Consider the following 23942-nt stretch of genomic DNA (forward strand, 5'->3'; position numbering starts at 1 on the left):
GTATCCACACCCTTATAAGGAAATGCTTCATTCTCCTTCCAAACTGATGTGGGATCTGGTGCTGCTATCCTGCCCGCCTTCACCCCCCATTATAAGCTTCAACGTCCCCATCGAACACATCGACCCGTGCCCAACTCTAATACCAATTAGTAACACCTTGAAAATCCAAGGTAATTTTTTTTTCATTTTTAAAACAATAAATCATACAAACAATTTGTTCTGGAACCGATCAAAGTGAATATATCATTTAAACATCATAGTAATATCATTAATTACCAATGAGGAAAACTCTGGGGGATGTTCTGCAGTCAAGTCGGGTCGTTCCCTTTCGAACCGAAAGTACCTGAAACCATAAATATGAAACCTTAAGCACGAAGCTTAGTGAGTTCCCCAAAATACTACATACCAAAACATACAAGTGTCATGGGCTACCCCCATGGTCTTTCCTTGCAGTGTCGGTGGCCAAATCCTGATCTTACATACAAGTGTCAGGGGCCAGATCCTTGTCTTTCATACAACTTCTAGGGGCCAGATCCTAGTCTTTCACACAATTGCTAGGGGCTAGATCCTGGAATTACGTACAATTTCCAAGGGCCAGATCCTGGTCTTTCATGCAAGTTTCACAGAGACAACTAGCATTCCACATAACAAGCAATGGGCAGACATTTATGCCTTCAACCCATGGATATAGTAAGAAAACTCACCTCACAGTCTGAAAGAATAGTTGCACTGATCACTACTCTAAAATCTATCTCTACCGATCACCTATACAATTAACAAGAACACAAATCTCAAACTATAAATCAAATTACCCAAAATGCCCTTAGGTCAAATGTGGTCAATCCTGGTCAAAGTTACAGTCAACGATAAAGGTCCAAAAGTAAATATACTTTTCCCAGTAGAGTACGCCCAACATACCAAGAGAGTACGCCCAGCGTACTCTGATGTTGACCAAAAGCGGGGTGCTGACTCCGTACGCGCAACATACCACCAAGTGTGCCCAACGTAGGTAGCCTAGTCCCAAATCTCCATTAAGAACTTATTCCATTAAGCCCTTACATCCAAAACTCAAATCCAAGCCGAAAATGATGTCCTAAGTCATAAAGTTTCCAACTTTATGACTTTGCATGGCTATAAAGTGCTTAATATCCAAAACCCTAAGTTGATAACCCAATAAGATATCACAAATCTTGTATGGAAGCGATTGGAGGGCCAAGATCAAATTTCTATTGTTCATAATAGCTCCATAATGGATAAAGTTTCCTACTTTATCCATTATAATGGTTCCAAAAAACATGATCTAGTCTTAAAGTCTCAAAGGGACCCAAAAGTGCATCTTTTTCAACTTAATCCATTAAGTACAAGTCTCCAATCTTCATATTTGAATCAAAATGATGTCTAGATGGATAAAATTGCCAACTTTATCCATAACAAGGTCAAAAAATTTCAAGATCTAAACTTTATGCACTTAAAGTGACCAAAAGCTCATAACACCCAAAACTAGCTAGATCTAACAATTTCATCATCAAGATTCAAACTTTATACCTCTAAAAGAAAGATCAAGGTGAACAAAGTTTAGATCAACAAGCTCCAATGCATCCAACACTTCTTCAATTACTTCCTTCTTCTCCAAGGTGCACCAAGAACACTTCAAAGCACTTAAAAACACCTTTTTTTGCTCATAAGGCTCAATGTAGGGTTAGGGTTACAAGAGAGGGAGTTGGAGAGGTGGAGGCTGAAAATGGAATGGGTTCGGGGGAGTTAAGGAGCTTAAATAGGGCTTAAACCATGAAAATATGGTTTGGGCACTGATGATGTATGCCCAGAGTACTCAATTTACGCTCAACCTAATAGGGATACCCTAGTACGGCCAACATACACGTTGAGTACGCCCAACGTATGCGTCTCAACCCAAAACCATCCTAACTTCAAACGTTCATAACTTCTTCGTTCCAACTCCGTTTTCGATGATCTTTATATCCATGGAAAGGTATTGAAGAGATCTACAATATTATCTAAATATCTTGTACTAAAGACTTCTCAAAAAATCCATATTTTGTGCAAGAACCCGGCCTATGACTTTTCCCGTTTTACCCTTTGATTCCAAAACACAATTTAAAGGTTTAGATCTCATAACCATCATTATCTCCTTCCAAAATGTCTAAACATCACCTCCTTAAGGCCCAAAGCCATTACACAATCGAATTCTGGCCCATGGCCCTGAATTACAGTACGATCCTGAATAGGGTGTTACAACTCTCCCCCACTTAAATTAGATATCGTCCTCGAAATCATTCCTTACTATCTTCTTTACCGAACTACACGAGTCTGAATAAACTCCATGAATCCCAAAAATGACTAGGGAAGTTACCTCACTTTGATGACCGCCCACCCTTATTGTTGTCAAACCCAAAATAGCAGATGTCACAATCCCTAACGGAGAATGAACCTCAACTTTTTCCCCTAAGGCAATGAGTATCCAACCGCTATACATGAAATTGAAAAACCTGAACAATGTCAGACTCCCAGACAGACAGAACCAATCAAAACTGTTCCCACAAAGACTAACATCACAACCCAAACTGAACAAACCTATAGGGCCTGAACAAATTTATAGGTACCCGAAAATATATACACCCCGACCACCTACCGGATCACCGATAAAAGTCGACCCTAACATACAATGGCCTTCCAATAATTGAACCCATCCTAAGAAGAACTCACATACTCACGAAGGACGAATCCTTTCTCCCATTAACCTTAACCAATAAAGGAAAACCATAACTACTCAGCTCAAAACCAGGAATCCAATACCTTATCCAATACCTTATCTGAGTTCGCTTTTACGAATACTATCACTTTTGTTTAGATTATTTATCCAAAATAATATTTATTTTTAATTTATAATTTATCCCTATTTATTACGTTTCATTGTAAGATTTTACACATATATCATGTACTCCAAATATCTATAGAATTCATATATATATATATATATATATATATATATATATATATATATATATATATATATATATATATATATATATATATATATATATGAATAACTTACTTTTATTTATTCTATAAAATTTACAATACTTAACCAACAAGGTTATAGATTTGATAACTAAGCCTAGCAAGAAATGTGGGTGTTACAATTCTCTCCCCCTTAGGATGATTCCATACCGGAATCATGCATCAGAAAACAGATGTGGATAGTGACTCTTCATGTCGCTCTCTGTTTCCCAGGTGAGGTTTGGCCCTACCGAATGTTTCCACCGCACTAGCACTAAATCGACAATCTTATATCGTAACTTCTTTGTCTTACAACCGACGATTGCTTCCGTCTCTTTGATCAACCTTTTTTCCACATCAATCCTTAATTCTGAAAGTGGGATCATATCAGGTTCTCCTCCATCGCACTTCCTTAAATAACAAACATGAAAGGTGTTGTGAATACCTTCCAACTCATGTCTCAATTCAAGATTGTAATCTTGCTTCCCAATCATCTAAAGTACTTTGAATGGACGGATAAAACGAGGACTTAACTTCCCTCATTTTCTTAATCCTATAAGTCCCTTCCATAGAGAGACTTTAAGTAGTACTTGATCGTCGACCTCAAACGTTACATGTCATTGCATCTTATTTGCATCGCTCTTCTAACATTTTTGAGCAACTAGTATTCTTTCTCAAATGATTTTTACTTTATCAACGGTTTGTTGAACCAGCTAAGGACCCATAAATTGTTTCTCTCCTGCTTCTAACCAATAAGATGATTTTTACTCCTCCTTCCGTACAATGCTTTATAAGGAGGCATCTTGATGCTTGAGTGATAACTATTATTGTAGGAAAATTCTGCTAATGGTAAGTGATCATCCTAATTACCAGTGAACTCTAAAGTACATGTCTGCCACATATCCTCCAAAGTTTAGATAGTTCTCTCACTCTGACTATTAGTTTGTGGATGATAGGCAGTACTTAAACACAACGTCATCCCCATTTCATTTTACAGACTCTTTTAGAATCTGGAAGTAAACGAACTATCTATGTCTGACATAATTGATAAGGGTAGTCCATGAATTTTTACATTCTCTTTTACGTAGTTTTCTCCCAAATTCTCCATAGACTAATTTTCTCGTGCAGCTATAAAATGCAAACTTTTAGTCAATCGGTCTACTATGACCCAAATCATGTCATGGCTCTTCTTTGTCTTTGGTAAATTGATTATGAAATCCATAGTGATGTTAGCCCACTTACCCATGGGTGCTGTTAGAGTTTCCAAGTCTCTATATGGCTTTTGTGTTGTGCTATTACTTATAACACCCGATTTAAGGCATTTTTCATTTTGACCCTTGGTGTGTAAATAGTTTGCAATTTTGATCCTCAAAGGAATGTTCTTAATTTTTGGGAAGGTAGTGTGTATGTTGGGCGTATGCGATCAGGGGATAAACCCAAATTTTAGGGTTTGGACCCTATTTAAGCAACCTTATGTCCTAAGGTTCTCTCATTTCCTAGCCTCCATTTCCTTTCTTAGCCTCATTTCAAAACCCTAGCTCATCTACAGATATTTGACCCCCTTTATGTGTGTTTTAGTGGGTGTTTGGTGAACCTTGAAGAAGAAGAAGAAACTTGGAGAATGCGCTTTGATCAAGGAGGAGCTTGTAGATCCAGATTGCACTCATCATTTCTAGCTTGATTGAGGTATAAATCTTGGACCTTGCTTGTTATATGATTAGATTTATTTATTATGGATATTTGGTCACTATTTGGTCCCATGGACGAGATTTAGTGGAATTTTACCATTCTAGAAGTTATGAGTTTATCCTCTAGATGTTTCTGGGATCCCTAGTCCATAAATTTACCATCTTGATGGTTGAGGATCAACCATGCATGAGTTTATGTCCACTTTGTGAAAGTAGGATGCTAAATCTAAGGTTTGAGTTCATTTGAGTCATGAAAAGGCATCAAGATAATGAATTTATGGGTTAAGACGTTCCCCAAGGTTTGGATCTGAAAGTTAGACGCTTGGTCTTAATCATTAAGTGATTAATGGCAAAATAGCTTAACAGGGGGCGTATGCCAGGCGTACACGTCCGAGTCCCCTGTCAAGTGTAGCCACCCAGTACGTTGGGCGTACTTCCGGTACGCTTAGCATACTCAGCCTGGTCATGGGCTTTTGTGGTTTGGGCCATCTTTGGGCTTTAGAGTTTTAGGCTTTTGTTGGGCCACAAGTCTTTCTAATTATTGGCCACTGTTAGGGCTTGAGCCTTCTTGGATTTGGGTCCATGTTAGGCTTTGGGTGTCCTTTAGGAATTGTGCCATTATTTCAGCTTTTGTGCCATTGAGTGTAGGCCTTGGCTTTTGGGCCAATTAAGGGAAGGGTAAAATGGTCTTTTACCCTTGGGGTTGGGATTAATTGATTAAAGTCACGATTATGGTTTATGACCAAATTATTAATTAGGGTTTTATTTTGTTGGTTAGTGCGAGGATTCTCCAATTCAGCAACCCGAGCATCTATTTAACTAACAGCAGACTGAGGTGAGTTTGCTCACTATACTATAGGACACTATTGATTGTATGTTTTTGTAGTCTTTGTGACTCTTGATGTATGTGTTGTATGCTTGTGTGCTTGTTTTCTATATGTATGTAGGGTGAAATAGACCCGATTCAGCCTTGTGTTTACATATGAGTTGAAATAGACTCGGGGTGAAATAGACCATGTATAGCCTTGTGCTAACATATCATTTGAAACATACTCGAAAGGGAAGAGCTCGGGATGATCGCATTGCACACCATGACTTTTCACTTATTTGACTCTGATGTATTTTGGATGATTATGGATACATTATGATTTACCTATGGTTTTGATAAGCACGTTTGGCTGATGTTTTATTTAATATAAGAACAAAAACATTTTGGTTCTGAGTTTTGGGACGTTACAAGTTGGTATTAGAGCCTTGGTTTGAGGGGTTCGGGCATACTCTCGGGTGTGCATGAACTCAAACTGACGATTTGGTAGATATTCACAAGAAGAAATCTTTTATAAAATAAAAGGGTGCAGTGCATGCTATTGACTGAGCTCAAATAAAATTTCCCAAAATACCCATGCATTTTTCTAATATGATTGGAATTGAGAATCTATGAATCACATGCTAGATTAGGGCTAAGGAAATGCTCAGGATGGCATGATACAATTCTAGGAGAGATGTCTTTATATGCCTATTGTATGAGCTTGTAGACTTGAATGCATGTACTCATCAGTTAGTGAAAGGTTGGCATGTTTAAATTATGCTTTGATTCTGATTACTCAATGCTTGAATGCGACTTATTTTTTACTTTTAGGTTTAACTTAGCATGTTTAAATTATGCTTTGATTCTGATTACATATTACTAAGATTAGATAATTTTAGAAGGTTAGGTTTAACTCTACTGCACAGCTCTTGTTTGAGTCCAACCTTTGTAGTGTGAGACCTTTCATTCAAAGAATAATCTAGTGTCGATGGTATGTAATTGTATTTGTAAGCTAGTTATTCGGTGTTAGGGGGAATTCCTTTTGCAAATGATAACAGAGAGTGGTGTGGTGGTAGCCTTAGGAAAACATAGGAGGTGATTCGGTGCCGAGAGCCTTGTTTTGATAAGGTTTGTTTGGATTGATATGGAAGTAATTTGGGGGCTTCAGGGTGATTCTTAAGGAAAGTACGGATATATGTGGAAGGTAGTATGGGACCGTACTACTGGAAGCATAGAATACATACTCGAGTCAAGAAAAGTCATGATGATACCAGGAAGCTTGTAGAATGTGGGATTCATCGAGTATATTTTGATGGTTTATATGGTTATTTTCAATATGGTGGTCACTCGAGGAGGTTCTGGTAGTGGTTCTGGTACCGGTGATGGTTCGGGTTTGGGCTTTGGTTTGGGTTTATAGATGACCAGATGCGGGAGTTCATTTCATCTGATATTATCCGTAATATTCTTGAGCAGACTCTTATGATCTTTGGTACGGTCAAGGAGGATATCTTTGAGATTTTAGATGAGCGCTTGGGAACTTTTTGTTATGAGATGATGGCGATGGTGTGAGATCTCTCTTTGACCTTCCGAGAGTTTAGGGCAAGTAGGGCTCCGGAGTTCTTCGGGAAGGACCCGATTACGAGCAGGCGTTGGTTAGTAGATGTCGCCAACTCCTTATGTACTAGTTATTTCCATGAGGGGGAAAAGGTCATACTTGATCATGTCTTTTGAAGGAAAAAGCTCAATATTGGTGGGAGGAGGTTGCACACGCCTTAGGAGGCGAGGAAAAAGAGTCGATGACTTGGGAGGATTTAATGACGAGGTTTCGATCTGAGTTTCCATTGGTGATAGAGATCTAGCAGTTGGCAAGGGAGTTTCAGGACCTTCTCCAGACTATTGAGATAATGGCAAATACCACCGCTATGTTTCGTGAGAGGGCGTTGCTGGTTCAACAGTATGTGGCGGACGAGGAGATGAAGGAGGCGAGATATCACGATATGCTGAGGAGTGACATCAGGCAGTTTGTGAGTATATCTAGTTGTAGGACATTGGAGGATATGGTGATGAGAGCCAAATAAAGGGAGATTTACTTGGAGATGGAGAAGAAGAGGAAGTTGGATCAGGTTTAGGGTTATGAGGGTTGTGGCAAGAGGCCAATGTTTTTGATATGAGATCGAAGGGCTAGTAGGGTTGGGGCCGTTGTGGCAAGCGAGGCAATTCGCATGATGGAGCTAGAAAGTGGGTGGTTTAGGCTGCTATAAGTACGGAAAGACTAGGCACTTTAGCCAGGATTGTACCTCCACCACCCAAGGATTGAGTCTGATTTTCTTTCATTGCAAACAGAGGGGCCATAAAAGGTTGATTGTCCGAGTTTAGAAGTGGCAAGACCAGCTACAACACCCTCTACGGCGACCTTGCAGATTACAGATACCCATCAGGGCAAGGTGGAGGTGCATGCTGTAAGGATCAAAGCATTCCATCTAACAACCGAGGAGGATTGCACAAGACCTGATGTGGTGATGGGTATGTATCTTCTCCTTATCTTTTTATTTAACTTGATTTTCCCTGCTTATATTTTTGTTTTGCGTTAAGGGTCGTTCCTTATGAACAATATATATGCTCTAGTTTTGTTTGATTCGGGGGCTACCCGATCCTTTGTATATCTTGCACTTAGCAAGAGGTTTGTCGATGCTCTGGGGGAGTTGGATTATCCACTAGAGATTGAGATTGCTGATGATCGTCATGTGCGGGTATTGAGGGTTCATCGGGGTTGTGTATTGGAGTTGTTAGATGAGTGGTACCCAATTGATTTGGTTCCCATCCCTCTGCGTGAGAGCAAGGTTATTACAGGGATGGATTCGTTGATCCCCAATGGGGAAATGATTGATTACGACCATCAGTTGGTACACATTTGGACCCCAAGTGGGGTAGAGTTAGTGATTCAGGGAGAGGGTGTTCAACAAGGTCGTCTCTTTGTTCAACAACCAAGGCTAGGTGCTATCTTCAGTAGGGTTGTTCTGGGTTTGTGGCTTATGTGATGGATACCCGGGAGAAGGGTAAGACGGTGGTGGATGCTCTGCTGATTATTCAGGAATACCCGAATGTGTTCCCGATAACCAAAGCACCTTATCGGTTAGCACCCCAGAGCTGCAGGAGTTGTCTACACAGCTACAGGAGCTGTTAAACAAGGGATTCGATCGGCCGAGTAGTTCACCATGAGGAGCGACTATCTTGTTTGTGAAGAAGAAATGTGGGGTGTATCACATGTGTATCGACTATCAGGGTTTGAATAACCTAATGGTGAAGAACCTTTATCCACTCTCAAGGATTGACGATTTATATGACCAGCTCCAGTGTGCATCTTGGTTTTCCAAGATTGATATGCATTCGGATTATCATCAAATGAGGGTTAGAGAGGAGGATACGTAGAAGATGACCTTCCAAACTCGTCATGGTCATTATGAGTTTGTGGTGACGCCCTTCGGGCTCACCAATGCTCCAACTGCATTCATGGACCTCATGAATCGCATATGCAGACCCATATTGGATCGGTCTATGATTGTGTTTATTGATGACATTCTGGTCTATTCCAAGAGCTAGGAGTAGCATGAGGAGCATCTGAGGAAGGTATTGGAGACTCTGAGGAGGGAGAGATTGTATACAAAGTTCTCCAAGTGTGAGTTCTAGTTGTGTGAGGTGTAATTCTGGGACATCTTGACAACCAGAATGGTACTCTGGTTGATCTGGCCAAGGTCGAGGCGGTGATGAGGTGGGAAGTTCTGAGGTCTCCATCCAAGATTCGGAGTTTCCTTTGATTGGCGGGTTACTATCGGGTATTCATCAATGATTTGTCCCAGATAGTGGTTCCTTTGACTCGGTTGACGAAGAAGACTGTCACGTTTCGTTGGGGGCCTGATAAGTAGGCAGCTTTTGAGACTTTGAGGCAGATATTGTGTGAGGCATCGATTCTGACACTGTCGGAGGGTGTTGATGATTTTGTGGTGTACATCGATGCATCAATCACAGGTTTGGGTGTAGTGTTGATATAGCTGGCTCATGTGATTGCTTACACTTCGAGGTATCTAAAGCCTCATGAGGCGAACTATCCTACACATGATTTCGAGTTAGGGCTATGGTGTTTGCCCTCAAGATTTGGCAACATTACCTCTATAGGGACCATTGTACTATCTACATGGGTCACAAGAATCTGAGGTATCTCATGGATCAGCTGAATCTGAATATGAGGCAGCATAGATGGTTGGATGTGGTGAAGGATTATGATTTTGAAACCCTTTATCACTCGGGAAAGGCCAACGTTGTGGTCAATGCTCTCAGCCGCAAGGCAGTTGCTGACATGATCATGGATGTGTGTTTGAGGATGACCGTGATGACCTCACTTTTAGAGCAGATTCAAGAGGCTCAGATTGAGTCTATGAAGGAAGAGTACTGGAAGGGTGAGCGCATAGTGGGTTAGGTGGCTTCCTTTGATTATGATAGTTGGGGGTTATTGACCCTTCATCAGAGGGTGTGGGTTCCATATTATGGTGGTGCACGTCAGGTATTGATGGAAGAGGCGAACAAGTCGAGATTCTCTATTCATCCTAGAACGATAAAGATGTATAAGGATCCCCGGCCTGACTATTGGTGGCCATGTATGAAACGAGACATGGCTTGGTATGTGGAGAGGTGCTTGACTTGTCGTAAAGTCAAGGTTGAGCATCAGCGACGTCATGGAAAAATGGAGCCATTAGAAATCCCCATTTTGAAATGGGAAGAGATTATGATGGATTTTATCACCAAATTGCCTAGGATGGCACACAGAGTGGTATCAATATGGGTCATCATGGATCGATTGACCAAGAGCGTGCATTTTATTCTGATCCAGGAGAGCATTTTTGTGGAGAAACAGGCCGATATCTACATTTGTGAAGTGGTGACACAACATGGGGTGCCGGTTACTGTGGTCTCTGATAGGGATGCCCGGTTTACTTCCAGGTTCTAGAAGAGATTCCATGAGGAGTTGGGTACTCGTCTACATTTCAGCATGGATTTCCACCCACAGACTGATGGTCAGAGTTAGTAGCTATCCATACTTTAGAGGACATGCTACGGGCATGTAGTCTGGATTTTGGCGGTAGTTGGGATATGTATCTTCCTTCGGCGAAATTTTCGTATAACAACAACTATCACACCAACATTAATCAACCTCCTTTTAAGATGTTGTGCGGGATTAAGTGTAGGACCCCCAATATGTTGGGGTAAGATCGGTTAGTGTGTCATAGGGAGTACCGAGGTGGTACTAAAGACAACAAAATTGATTCAGTAGGTCCACGACAGACTTCAAAAAACACAGAGCAGACAAAAGAGTTACGTAAATAGATGCTGGTTAGACTTGGAGTTCCAGGTTGGGGACATAGTGATGATTCCAGACCTTAATCTACTCTTATCACCATAAACCATGAATGTCTCTCTCCCAAAGGGATTGATGCACACCATCTTCCTTCCACATAAGATCTTTGTGAGGTTTTCTCCCAACCAATCCATGCTGATAATTACGTCGAACTCACATAACTCGAAAGATAATAGTTCTCAACAAAATTTCGTTTCCAATCAAGTCAATTGTTACGGTATCTAACTCATTGCTAACAGATACATTCCTACCACCAGCTACTTCTACTAAAATAAGGGTATTTAGTCTAATTGGTGATAATTTAAGTTTTCTACCAAATTCAAGTGATATAAAGGAGTGATATGCTCCTAAATCAAATAAATTATTGGCAAGAATTTGATTAACTAGGAATGTACCTAAAGCAATGAATGTCTCTTCATTTGCTTCATTGAGGCCATTTGGTAGCTTCGACCCTTAGGTTTTGTTGGCAGCTTGGGGTTGGCTTTTTAGTATTTCTGTACTCCGTGTCACACCCCCGGCCTAGCGGCGAAAACGTCGAGCGGCACGATGTTCGGATGTTGGCTCATAGATAAGGATTCCACTTTGAGTTTTTGTCCATACCACCTTACTCTTTGGTAGACTATGATTCGTTCATGAACTTTTACTAAAAGGTCTTATGTCTCCATTGGTAACCTAGGAATACAGGTGAGTTTTGAAAGGTCGACATAATGTTGGTGAGTCCACAGGTTTTGTATACATGAAAATACTTTGTCGATTTTGTTAAGTCAGCTTTTGTTGTGTTCTTAAACTATGTTAGTATGTTTAACATTGTTCCCTAATATTTCTGTAATAGGATTCAGATAGTTTAGTAACTAGATCTGATCCTGGTTTTCTGGATAGAAATATGTGTTACATTACTTTCTTTATCTTTGTTAGTATCTCTAAATCCATTGTTGGTATTAGGGTATTATCATCCTAGTATTCCTTTATCATGTTGTGTGTACTACCTCTCTTTTGAAAGCATTCCTTAATGATTTGTGAATTAAGTTTAGTAAGGATATTCTAAACTCGTATCTTCGATTTTGTGTGTATTATCACTACTTGGGTAATTTGTAGTCCTTGATAGTTCGTTTTAGTTTAACAAAGTTACGATGAGTTCCTATAATCGAGTTAAGACTGTTGATCCTGAAAATTGCAATGCTTCATCAGACATCGCAAATGTGTTTAGAGAATTATGAATGTTTCAACTTGTCGCCAGGTTGTAGCTAGAAACCACAGGTGGGAGTGTCAATCATGTATATATCTATACATATCTCTACCGATCACTTAAGATTTAATGATTATAGGTCAAGAGCTAGCTGAAAATCTTTCAGCGTGTTGATGAATTATGTCTCATCTAACTCTTGTTGTGGGGGCCTCCCCTGGTCAGTCATGTTGTTACTCTTGTTTTATTCACACAGTTTTACTTCTTATATATATTATTTATTTGATACACACACACACACACACACACATATATATATATATATATATATATATATAATTAATGTGTTTTTGTAGTTGAGTATTTGGGCAACGTAAGCACTAGTTACTAAGCTTATCCAAACGTGGCTATAATAATGACTAGATTATTTGCGTTTCCTAACAATTAGCTAGCTTAACAACTTGGTATGATCTTATATATCATTCTGATTCAGAATAATAACTAGGCATAATATTTTCTAAAAATTTTGGGTTGAGTATCTATCGGGCGTAATATCATCTAAATGTTATGACCGTAATTATCTAACTACAATAATAACTATGTATAGTTGCATTTTAACATGTATCCACCACCCCCCCCCCCGCCACACACACACACACACACACAAAAAAAGGTTGGAAATGGGGCCGTTAACTCACTTGTAATTCATGAAACCGTTGATGTAGGACAGAATTCAGGAGTCTGGAACTCGAGAGGCGCTTCGGGAGTCAATGGCACAGAAATTGAGAGAGATGATGGTATGTGTTGAGGTGTGAGAAAGGATCAGTCTAAGCTTGCTATTTATGGGGAATTTTTGTGATGCATGTTGTGTAGTGTGCGTCGTGCAGTCCGCGTGAACCACCCTAGTGCTAACACATGTCCTCTTCTCATGGTGCAATGTCATCCATATCCTGGAGGACCGAGGTTTCAGAATGCACGTCGCGCGCTGTGCGTGGTTGTAACGCCCCGTTCTAAAAGGAATTATTTATGGATTACCGAGATCAAGGGTAAGGGCGTTTCGGTCTTTATGGGCATTAGGTTCATTCGAGAAGGTTTCGGGTCGAGGTGTGTTGCTAGAAGCATAGGGCTTCTCGCCACCTTTTCGTGGATATAAAGTCCGTCGGAAATGGACTTAGAATAAAGGAGTTATGACACTTTGAAGATAGTGTCAATAATGGTCCCTAAAGGAAATATTTGGAAAAGGGGTCCTATGCATGCATGGAGTGCATGCGTGTAATTGGATGGGTACGCCCAACATAAGCTAGGTTACGCCCAGCGTAGAGTGGTACGCGGGTGTTGGGGGCGTACGCCCAACGTACAGGATGTACGCCCAGCGTACGTCCAGTGTCCAGAAACCCTAATTTTAGGGCCAGCCACTATATGAGAAACATTATGATTCCAACCCTAGCCTCCATATCTGCCCTCTTACTCTTAGAAACCCTAAGTAGCCGTTTTCTTCCATTGTTGTGGATATTTGACCTTGGGGAGCTTGGTTTGGTAAAGGAGAGCCTAGGAGAAGAAAGAAGAAGTTGTCAAGGAAGGAGTTGGGTGGCTGGAGCTCGTAGATCTGGGAAGGCATCATCTTCTTGAGCCCTTTTGAGGTATAAAGTCTCTTGCTTGACATCTATTTTGTGTAGATCTAGGTGTTATGAAGTTTTGACACCATTTCTTGTCCCAAAAACCCCAAAGTGATGCATGATGCGAGTTGGCTGAGATTAGCTGTCCTTTCAGACCTTAGGATAGGTCTTGAGTGAGAAAAATGAGGTCCCAATGGCTTTTGTTGTCTCATGAGTGATGTAGGTAGGTCTTAATGGATTAAGACCTTGAGTTAAGAGCTTTATGGACATCCCAAGTAATAAAGTTTGAGACTTTATGAATCCTAGGAATGTTTGGTCGATGGATCTGAAGTTTGGGCTTACGAGCTTAAGCCATTAAGAACTTATGAGGAGTTTTAGATCAGTGCGTGTATGCCCCGCGTAAGTTGATGCACGCCCAGCGTAGTGGGTCAGTGTCCCGTTTCCAGTCCGCGAGAATCGAAGTACACCCAGCATACCAAGAGGGGTACGCCCAGCGTACTCCCTCTGTTGGGTTTTCGATTTTGGGCCTTAAGTGATTGGGTTGTTTATGGGCTAGGGGGCTTGGGCCTTGACTGAATATTACGGATGGAGTATTTTGGACCCAATAATTATATTGGACCTTGGATCTAGGCCCGTTTAGTGAGATGGGTCCAATTTAGTAAATTGGGCCAATATTGGGCTTCGCATGATGATTTGGTTTTGGGTCTTGGCCCAATAAGAGGATGATGGGCTTAATGAGTGTTGTGGGCCCTTGGCCTAGAAATTCATGATGGATTCTAATGTGATAATTTTTTCATGTGATAGTTAGGATTTCCGGTGAGTCAGCAGTCAGAGATTTGCAGGATTTCGGCAGTTCTAATGTGAGTTTTCCTCACTGTACTCAAGGGTCTAAGTCACCAAGGCCGGCCCTTTGAATTGTTGTTAGAGCTTGTGTTATGTGATGATATGCTTGCTAGTATCCCGGTAGATGAGATAGTGATATGAGAATATGCATTGTTAGCCTAGTATACTAGAGAAAAGGATAATTGTATGATGGCTAGTTCTGTTGGATCAGTGCTATGGTAGTTGAGTAGTGATTATTTATAGACCGGTAGTTGGTCTTGGACTATGTACGCTGGTAGGAGGTTACCTGCGGGTTATGTATGTTGAGCAATAGCAGAGGGTATTCCATCCCGGTAGGATGATAGGGCCCTAGTGTGTTGGTTTTGTAGAGTGTTATGTGGTTGCCTGTTATATGTACATGTCTGCTAGTGTAGATTGGCATTCTAACCCGATGGTTGTGGGACAGGAGTATTCCATCCCGGTAGGATGTTTGGACTCATAGTATGTTGGCATTCCAACCCGATGGTTGAGGAGCTTGGGGTATTCCATCCCGAGGGATGATTGGGCCCATAGTAGTAGTAGTAGTAGTAGTAGTAGTAGTAGTAGTAGTAGTAGTAGTAGTAGTTATTGTATGTATAGGAAGTGGGGCATTCCAACTCGATGGTTGTGGGCCAGGAGTATTCCATCCTGGTAGGATGTTTGGACTCATAGTATGTTGGCATTCCAACCCGAAGGTTGAGGGGCCCGGGGTATTCCATCCTAAGGGATGATTGGACCCATAGTAGCTATTGTAGTACGTATAGGTGTTTGGGCATTCCAACCCGATGGTTGTGGGCCGAGAGTATTCTATCCCGGTAGGATGATTGGGCTCGTGTTATGTAGGCATTCCAACCCGATGGTTGAGGGTCGGGGGTATTCCAACCGGAAGGTTGATTGGACCCGTAGTATGTTGTTCTTTGTTGTAGGCATATGTTTATGTGTGTATGGGTATTTTAGGGGAACTCACTAAGCTTTCGGGCTTACAGTGGTGGTTTATTGTTTCAGGTGCTTCAGGAGATCGTGGCAAGGCGAAGGCGTGATCGTACCGCTCCTCATGTTTATGCTTTATGTGATATGGTTCTGGGGAAATACTCTAACGTTTAAACTATTTTGAAAACAAGATGTATGAACGTAATGGTTTTTGAATGAAATAAAATGTTTTAAATTGGTTGAAATTTTTGGTCGTTATAGTGGGTGCACGTGAGATCTTTTTATAAACTTTGAAAATTCGTAACTCTCACATACGAACTCCATTTTCAATGATTCTTACATATATATATATATATATATATATATATATATATATATATATATATATATATATATGTGTGTGTGTAGGTCTCGACATTTACTACGACTTTTCTTTTGCTTGTTTTGGCTAATTTTGACTTTCGTTTTTAGCCTGTACTTTATAATCTTTTATGATTTAACAAAAATCATAAGTCTTTCACACGGTTTCCATTTTAGGCATTCTTTCTCTCTTAAATCCTACTTTTAGTAGTACAATTTTTCGTCTTTCGGTGACTTTTGAAAAAGATCAATTGTTCTCCTCGTAGATTTTGACATTGTAATATCTCATTTGCGGTAGACTTTAATTTACAAATAAAGCCATCCCTTTCATATTGAGTTGGATATTTATGAGGCATATATTTTTTGGAACGCGGTAATAGGTATATTCTAAAAATGTAAACTAGCTTTTATGTGGACATAATTTTTGGTGCACAAATTTTGAGTCTAAATGTTGGCAAGATTTAAATTTCTAGTATATTAGGGTGTTATAAGACCGCCCTTTTTATACTTCCATGTTTTATTATTGAGTACTAACGGTGGTTGTAAATGTATTGTCCAGGTTGTCACATCCTCCCCCTGTAGATGGAAATTTCGTCCCGAAATTCCACTTGTAGTATCGAACGCACGCGGAGGCACTCATTGGGAGGATCTTAGTGGTTTTAGGCTTTTAAATTTATCCCTATGGCATAACTTTTATAGAAGAACTTTTTCTTCTTAACGTTTATTTTTGCAATGAGTTTTGGGATTACTTTGGGTTGTATTGCTTATCTCTAATCCGTTGTAAGCTTGCTGACTAGGGATGGGTTGTTTTTAAGAGGCATTTTAAAGTTTATTTCTTACTTCTAATTCTTTAACTTCATGAGGTTTTTTATTTTAACACCAATATGAAACCTAGAATTTCCAATTGATTAGTTGTTTTTAGGTCTTATTGAACCTCTACCTTTTGGATCCACGATCTTTTCGGTTCTATTTCAGGCATGCTTATGAGTTTACTTTAAGTTTCGAGCTCCTATCTTTTGTCTAGTGTCTTAATTGTTTCATACTAGATATGATGGTCTTTCTAATAGGTTTTATTATGCTTATGTTACTTTTGGATACTTGACTTATATTATTTATTCTTGGCTATCATAGATTTTGTTCGGAGCTCTACTTTTAACAAAATCGCAGAACGTTTTTGAAAAGAAATTGGAATGTTGCAGATTTACTTAACCTAGCAGCTTGTTATGAATTTCATAGCTTGTGTTTTTTCGAAGTGACTAATTAATAACTCTTCTTGAGTAAGTCTGCGGCTACCTTCTTTTGGTGGTTTGCATTTGTAGAAGTTAATGTGCGGCCCTTCATGCCATAGTTCTAACAGCTTAGTTTTCTAGATACTTTTGCATGGTGGTATAGGTATGGATTATGAAGTGGGATTTTCCCTTAAGGATCACAATGTGGCTTGACCTAAATGGCATGTTCTACTATAAGTCGCTAGGAATTTCCCACCCTATTAAGTGTTTAAATCTTTGGGGTTCTACCTTTTCATGTGTTTCCTGATTTTTCTAATTTCTATCATTCCTAAGTGGGCAATGCTCATACTTACACTAGAATTTACATGCGTTAGAAATCTTGTTCTTCTTGCTGTAATATAACAGGGTTCTTGTCCTACTTCTGGATATGTTCCCTTTGGGTAGAGTTTCACTATCATCACGTTCGTCATATTCTATTAAGGGATTATGTATGCAACATCTATTCCTAAGGTTTTGACATTAGCATTCTAATAGTTAAGTGATACACTACAGGTGGCGAGCTTAACCCAACTATTCTTAGCACAGTTGTGGGCCTATAGGATTGCTTCTATTTCTTTTGCCCAATGGTCTATGCTAGCTGATTCTTCATTTCTGTAGAAGGATCCTGCCTTTCTGCTCATGAATTCCTGGGAGATGCTTTTTTGTTTTTTGCAACCATGCTAGATGTATCTTCCTCTTTTATTGGCTCCGGAATTTCTTATGATGCTCGTGACTTGTTTTGCTTGACGGTTTGTGGTTAACTTTTGGGTAGTGTTTGTGTTAATCTAATTTCTTAGCAACATGTCTACTTATCATTTTCTAGGAAGGTTTGCTGACTTAAGTTGTTTTTCATTCTTTCGCTATCTATTTATTGTTTCTTTGTTCTAGTTTATAGCATTTTGGTGCAGCGAGAGCTCATTTAATTGAAATAATGTGTATTATAGGTATATTTTCTAGGGTTTTAGGTTGAAAAGGACCATGTAAAACAGTGAATGGTTTACAATGAAATTTTATTTAATTTCTTGGGATGCACGCCGCACATACGAGTGAGTCGTGCGCACTGGGTCTAGACATATAAAATGTAGGCTGGTCCCCTAGGGATATCGAAAAGTCCCATGGGACCCCATTCTTGTGGGGTCCCTGTCCTGTTTGGGGTATTTATTAAAAAAATTGGGGGCAAGGACGGGGGCGGGGGCAAGATTAACACCCATTTTAATTTCGGTGGCGGGACGGGGGTGAGCAGTTCCGTCCCAAAATCCCATTGGGCCCCCGTTAATAAATTATACATATACTTACATATATTAATTATATAAATATAATAAACAATAACATGATTTGAGATTCCAAAATTCAATAAAAACAAGTCTTTAAGTTGTTAGTATAATGTTTTTAATATGTCATAACTTTTTTTATTTTTAACATGTAAAACTTTTCTATAAATAGTTATTTGTTACCTAAAGATAGTTTCTTTTAACCCAAACAACAACTTCTTTTAGTCCAAAAAAGGCAACCCAAAATCAACCGGGGGAGGGGGTAATAAGGGGGATTTGGGGCGGGGGCGGGGGTAGGAAGACTGGACATTTCGGGGGCTGGGGCGAGGAAACGGGAAATTTCAGGGTCGGGGGCGGGGAATGCAATCCCCATCCCGTTTTCCCCCGTTGACATCCCTAGATCCCCCTTGTCGACGTGCACTTCATTTTTTCTTCCACTTTTTGAGATTTTTGGGCCCCACGCGAGACTTGTACTTTGTGCTTTCTGAGCTTTTTTGTTTTCTTCCTTTCGATCCCTCTTCTACTCAGGTACATGCGTCCTAATCCTTAACACCTTTTCACTGATAATGGACCATAGTTACCCGTTTTTTAGGTTCTTTGGAATTTTGGGTTTTTTTTTTTTTTTTGATTTTCTGGTTCGAAAAGTGAAATTGAATGGTTATAATGTTAGTATTTTGATCGATTAACATGTTTCTAAATTCGATTTCTCCAAAAATCCAACAAATAGCCTTCAATTAAAGTTTTTCTAGGTTTGGGTGAAAAGTTAGGGTTTTGTTTGAATTCGGAAATTTGTTGTCTTTTGAACCAAATAGGTTTTGGTGTTGTAATATGTTTATAATGTAACGATTATTGAACACTAATGTTTCTTAGGTTGAAATTTGGACAGAATTTGGCCTTATGCTCGATCTGTCGCTGACATGTTCTTGGTGCATGCGGTGTATCTTCAAATGCGCATCGAGCGTCTTGAGCCGCGTGCGAGTGGAAAAAATTCCAGATATTTCCATTTTTAAGCTTTGTTAAAAAAATTCCTAACTTTGCATGTTAAATTTCCTTATCTTCCATGTCGAACAGGAGACAACGGGCTAGCTCGTTTCCCCATGACTGGCCGACACATTTGTTCCTGTTGTTTCCAGCTACTCTTACTGACCAAGAGTCTTACATTAGGAGGGGTTTGAAGCTTCTGACCAAGCAGATCGGTATTCCATAGTCTCTGGATTGGCAGATTGTGGGAAATGTTTCTTTGACTATGTTGTTAGAGCCATTCCTCACATGGTCATTTCATGATAAGGCGGGTCTCGTGACTTTTTTCAGTCACGCATGGCACCTTTTTTTGGGGTTTCCAGAGATAATTTATAGGGAGATATGTATAGAGTTTCTTTCCACTATCTGGTTCAACATGGCATCCAGGATTTGGTCAAATCATTCAACATTGTCTTTCAAGTTGGGTGGGGTTTGTGAAAACTCGAAATTTCTATCTTATAACAAACCCACCATTCAATCAAAGTCAAACCTAGAGTCAGTTTGGGGTCAGTTTTGATCTTAAATACATCAGAGGTAATTATAGGAAGTATACTCTAGAGTAAATTGTACAACACTTAAGTCTCAAAACTCCAAGAGCTTGGAGTTTACGGCCATAACATGGAGTTTACGGTCGGAAACTCTAAGGTATAAATATGACACTTAGTCATTTTTTGCCCTTTTTACCATTTCCAAGCCTAGAACTCATTTTCTCTCAAGTATCATCTGAGTTCTTCACCAGATCTTCAACTTGGTAAGTGTTTCCTTCCTTGATTAGTTGACATACTTCAATATCTAGTATTTGTACATGATTTCATCCATGAAATCTCTTCATTTGATAGAACTTCAAGTGTTCTTCATTTCACCAAGAACACACACTAGTGTTCTTGATCCTTAAGCACCCTTACAAGCTTCTATATTGTAAGTACTCTTGTCTTAGCTTGTTCTATACTTAAATCAACCAGTTTACACCTAGAAAACATCATGAAATCAAGATCAAAAGGGTGTTTACGGCCAAGGAACCTCCTTGGGCCGTAAACCCTAGTTAAGAGTGCAAATGAGCCCTAATCCCTTCCAAAGCCTTGGGACCAAGTCTAGAACACTTCCAACATAATCTAAGGACCTTAAACTTTGAAATGGTACAAAATACCATGAGTTTATAGCCGTAACCTCATGGAGAAATGGTCCTTAGGCCGTAAACTCTAGTTAGTGGTGCAATGGTGCCACCATTCCTTCCCAAGGCTTAGGCTTGATCATAGAACACTTCATTATGATTTGTAAGACCTTAAAACAAACCTTGGTACTTAATACCAGGATTTTTTGGCCGTAAACTCATGGAGAAATTACCCCTTGGCCGTAAACTCATACGGTTATTACCATATGGGTCATAAACTCCAATAAGAGGCCCTACACCCCTTATATGCAACCCTATGTGGTTTAACACTTCAGTACATGTGTTTCCTAGCCCCTAAGGTTGTTCCACTGCATAGTTAGTTGTTGTAAACACTAATTGTAAGCATATATGTGTCATTATATGTTAAATAGGATTCGTGTGTGCTCAAGTCTTCACTTGACACTTAGCATCCTTTACCGATCCTACCTTCGCATCACTCACTTCAGGTGAGTTCATACCCCTTAATCTATCCTTTTAAATGACTTTAAATGCTTTTATGGGGGGATACAATTGGAAAACACACGGTTATATAATCAATCACATGTGATTTATAACTGTGTTTCAAACAATAGTATTTCATATACTTTAAAACTGCTTTATCAAACAAATTGTTTTCATACCGTTTTATAAATTGACATCAAGTCATCAGTATTTATTATTAAAACCTTCAAATGTTTTACAAAGATTCTTTTAAAAACGTATATTTTTCACCATTCACTTAACCCTTTGTACAAGTTGAGCAATGGATTTACCTTCATACTCAGTAACAATTCAAGACGTACATATAAATTATAATAGGTATAATTTATGATCCATAGAACATTATTACACGATTAAGTATACTAAAGTACATAGTTATTCAGTAACAAAGGTTTAATTCAAAACTACTCCAGAGTATACATTTTCCATAACAAGTTAAGAATACTAGTAAAGAACATACTGTCAATCATTCAATCAAGAATGATTGGGTTTTCACGACTAAAATATGTGTAACGTTTATATACTTTTTATGAGACCATGGATACAGGTTGTTTACCTCATTATAAACAATATATTTAAGTCCTGATATTATAACCAGAATCCCCAGCAGGGGATCGAAACAATGTGTGTGTAGATCTATATTGGGATTGACAATCCCACACTCAGGCTGCTAGCTACAGTCAGGCATACACGCCTATGAGTGACAATTATTATCAACAGTTTTCAATGCATTCATAGCATTGGGTCAGGCCATCTAGTCAGTATGGTTATATTAACTCATATAAAAGATATTACAAATACGTTTGTTTAAAATTAGCCAAGCACAAGTACAAATTCAGATCATTGAGTTACAAACCGGACGAGTTTATGCAAACGTAACTACTTTTCATGTACAATAGAAAAGTATAGGATTTTCTGGGAAACATTCATCTATTCAAAGAAACAAGAAGCATTCTCTTAACATAAATACTTATGAACTCACCAGCTTAAATGCTGATCTACGCTTTCAAAATAACTTGTATTCCAGGTCATCAGTAGACAGGTACCGATGACAGGTTTTGAGAAGACGGAGCACATCCAAGACTCATCTTTTATTTTGATCATTCATTTTTGGTGTCTATTACATTACAAAAAACGCACATTTATTAAAACTTTACTATTAATGCAATGGATGATGTTGTTGTTTGTTTACTACTTTGCATTGTTATGATACTTCACATGACGTCCTCCACCCTCGAACGTTTCCGCCGTTCCGGTTTTGGGGTGTGACAGATTGGTATCAGAGCATTGTTTATCGTGAATTGAGTATGTCAACCCATAAAAGATATACTAACTATAAACACAATGGAATTAAAATACTCTGACCAAGAGTTTATACTTTTAAATAATAAAATATTTAACCAAGTATACAAACTTGCATTTATACTAAAATCAATGTCACTAGGACAGAACAAAAGTATTACGATTGTTGAATACCACAAGTAAGCTCGGGGATGTATGGTCAGTTCTCAGAATAACATAGCCTGATCAACTATGTTGGTCCGAGAAGTGATTAGCACATGCCCTAGAATGGTTGTGATATGGCAACAAGTCTAAAAACTTACCAACACTACTACAATGAGAACATTAGAACAAAACATAAACTTAAAATACTATAGGAGTATTTTGTGTTACTATAATTACTTATTTGAGAACTAAACAGGTCCTTATTAGTATGTCAATAGTTGCTGAGTGGATACACTACGGTTATATGAAGAGCCAGAGGATGTTGAATGGCTAGATGAAGAGCCAGAGGATGACCATCCAATCCCTTTGGATGATCACCTCACAGAAGGCTTTTCGTGTAACGCACCTTTCTTAAAAGTACTTATTTATGAGTCCCCGGGATTTAAGAGGAAGAGTATTTTGGTCCTTTTATGGGAAAAGTGGAAAAGAAGGCCAAATATGAAAAATGGGACACGCTCAGTACGCCCAGCGTAGGCTGGGTTACGCCCAGCATAAGTGAGTAAATGGACGCGGGTGCAAAGTCGAGTACGCCCAGCGTACTAGAGGTACCCCCAGCGTACTCTCAGAGTCCTAAAACCCTAAAATTAGGGTCAGCCACTATATAAGGAACATGTTGGTTCTTACCCTAGCCTCCATAAGCAATCTCTTAACCTCAGAAACCCTAGATAGCCGTTCCACCTGATGGGTTTTAGCCATAAGAACTTTCCTATGTGCGCATGCAAAACCCTAATACTTGGATCAAGTCTTTCTAATTAAACATGCTTTGAATCCAAGACTTCTAATGACTAATGTAACGCCCGCAGATCCGGGCTAGTCAAATTAGAGGCAATAGGGGTCGAAAACGACTTTTCGACAAAAGATTATTTAGAATAAATAATCTTAACCAAGTTTTAGAGTATGTCACAAGGTTTTCGTACATATAAAGAACGTCGAAATCCGAGTTATAACGAAGAAGTTATGACCCGTCAAAGTTTCGCGACAGAACCGGCACAATACCGGAAAGCGTAAATAATGAATTTACGATAGAGCGAGATTTAGCCTTAGCGATCTAAACGGAAGTCGTAGAATATGTTAAACTAAGAACATCAATAAAAAGAACGCCCAAATCTGACTTCGTATGAAGGAGTTATGATTTTTCGAAGTTTCGGACTAGCAGTGTACAGCCCGAAATTCGAATATTTTATCAAGCAGTTTTTAGCTGACACGACCTAAACGAGAATCGAAGATCTCATTGAGAGTAGCGTAACGAGAAAAATATGGGCGAAAACGGATGTCGGATGAAGAAGTTATGAGGATTTAACGGACCAAATCGTGTCCCGGCCCGTTAATAATATAAAATTTAAAATCGAGCC

The sequence above is a fragment of the Lactuca serriola genome, chromosome 6, assembly GCF_051521515.1.
Source record: "Lactuca serriola cultivar US96UC23 chromosome 6, Lser_US96UC23_V15, whole genome shotgun sequence".
NCBI classification, from domain to species: domain Eukaryota; kingdom Viridiplantae; phylum Streptophyta; class Magnoliopsida; order Asterales; family Asteraceae; genus Lactuca; species Lactuca serriola.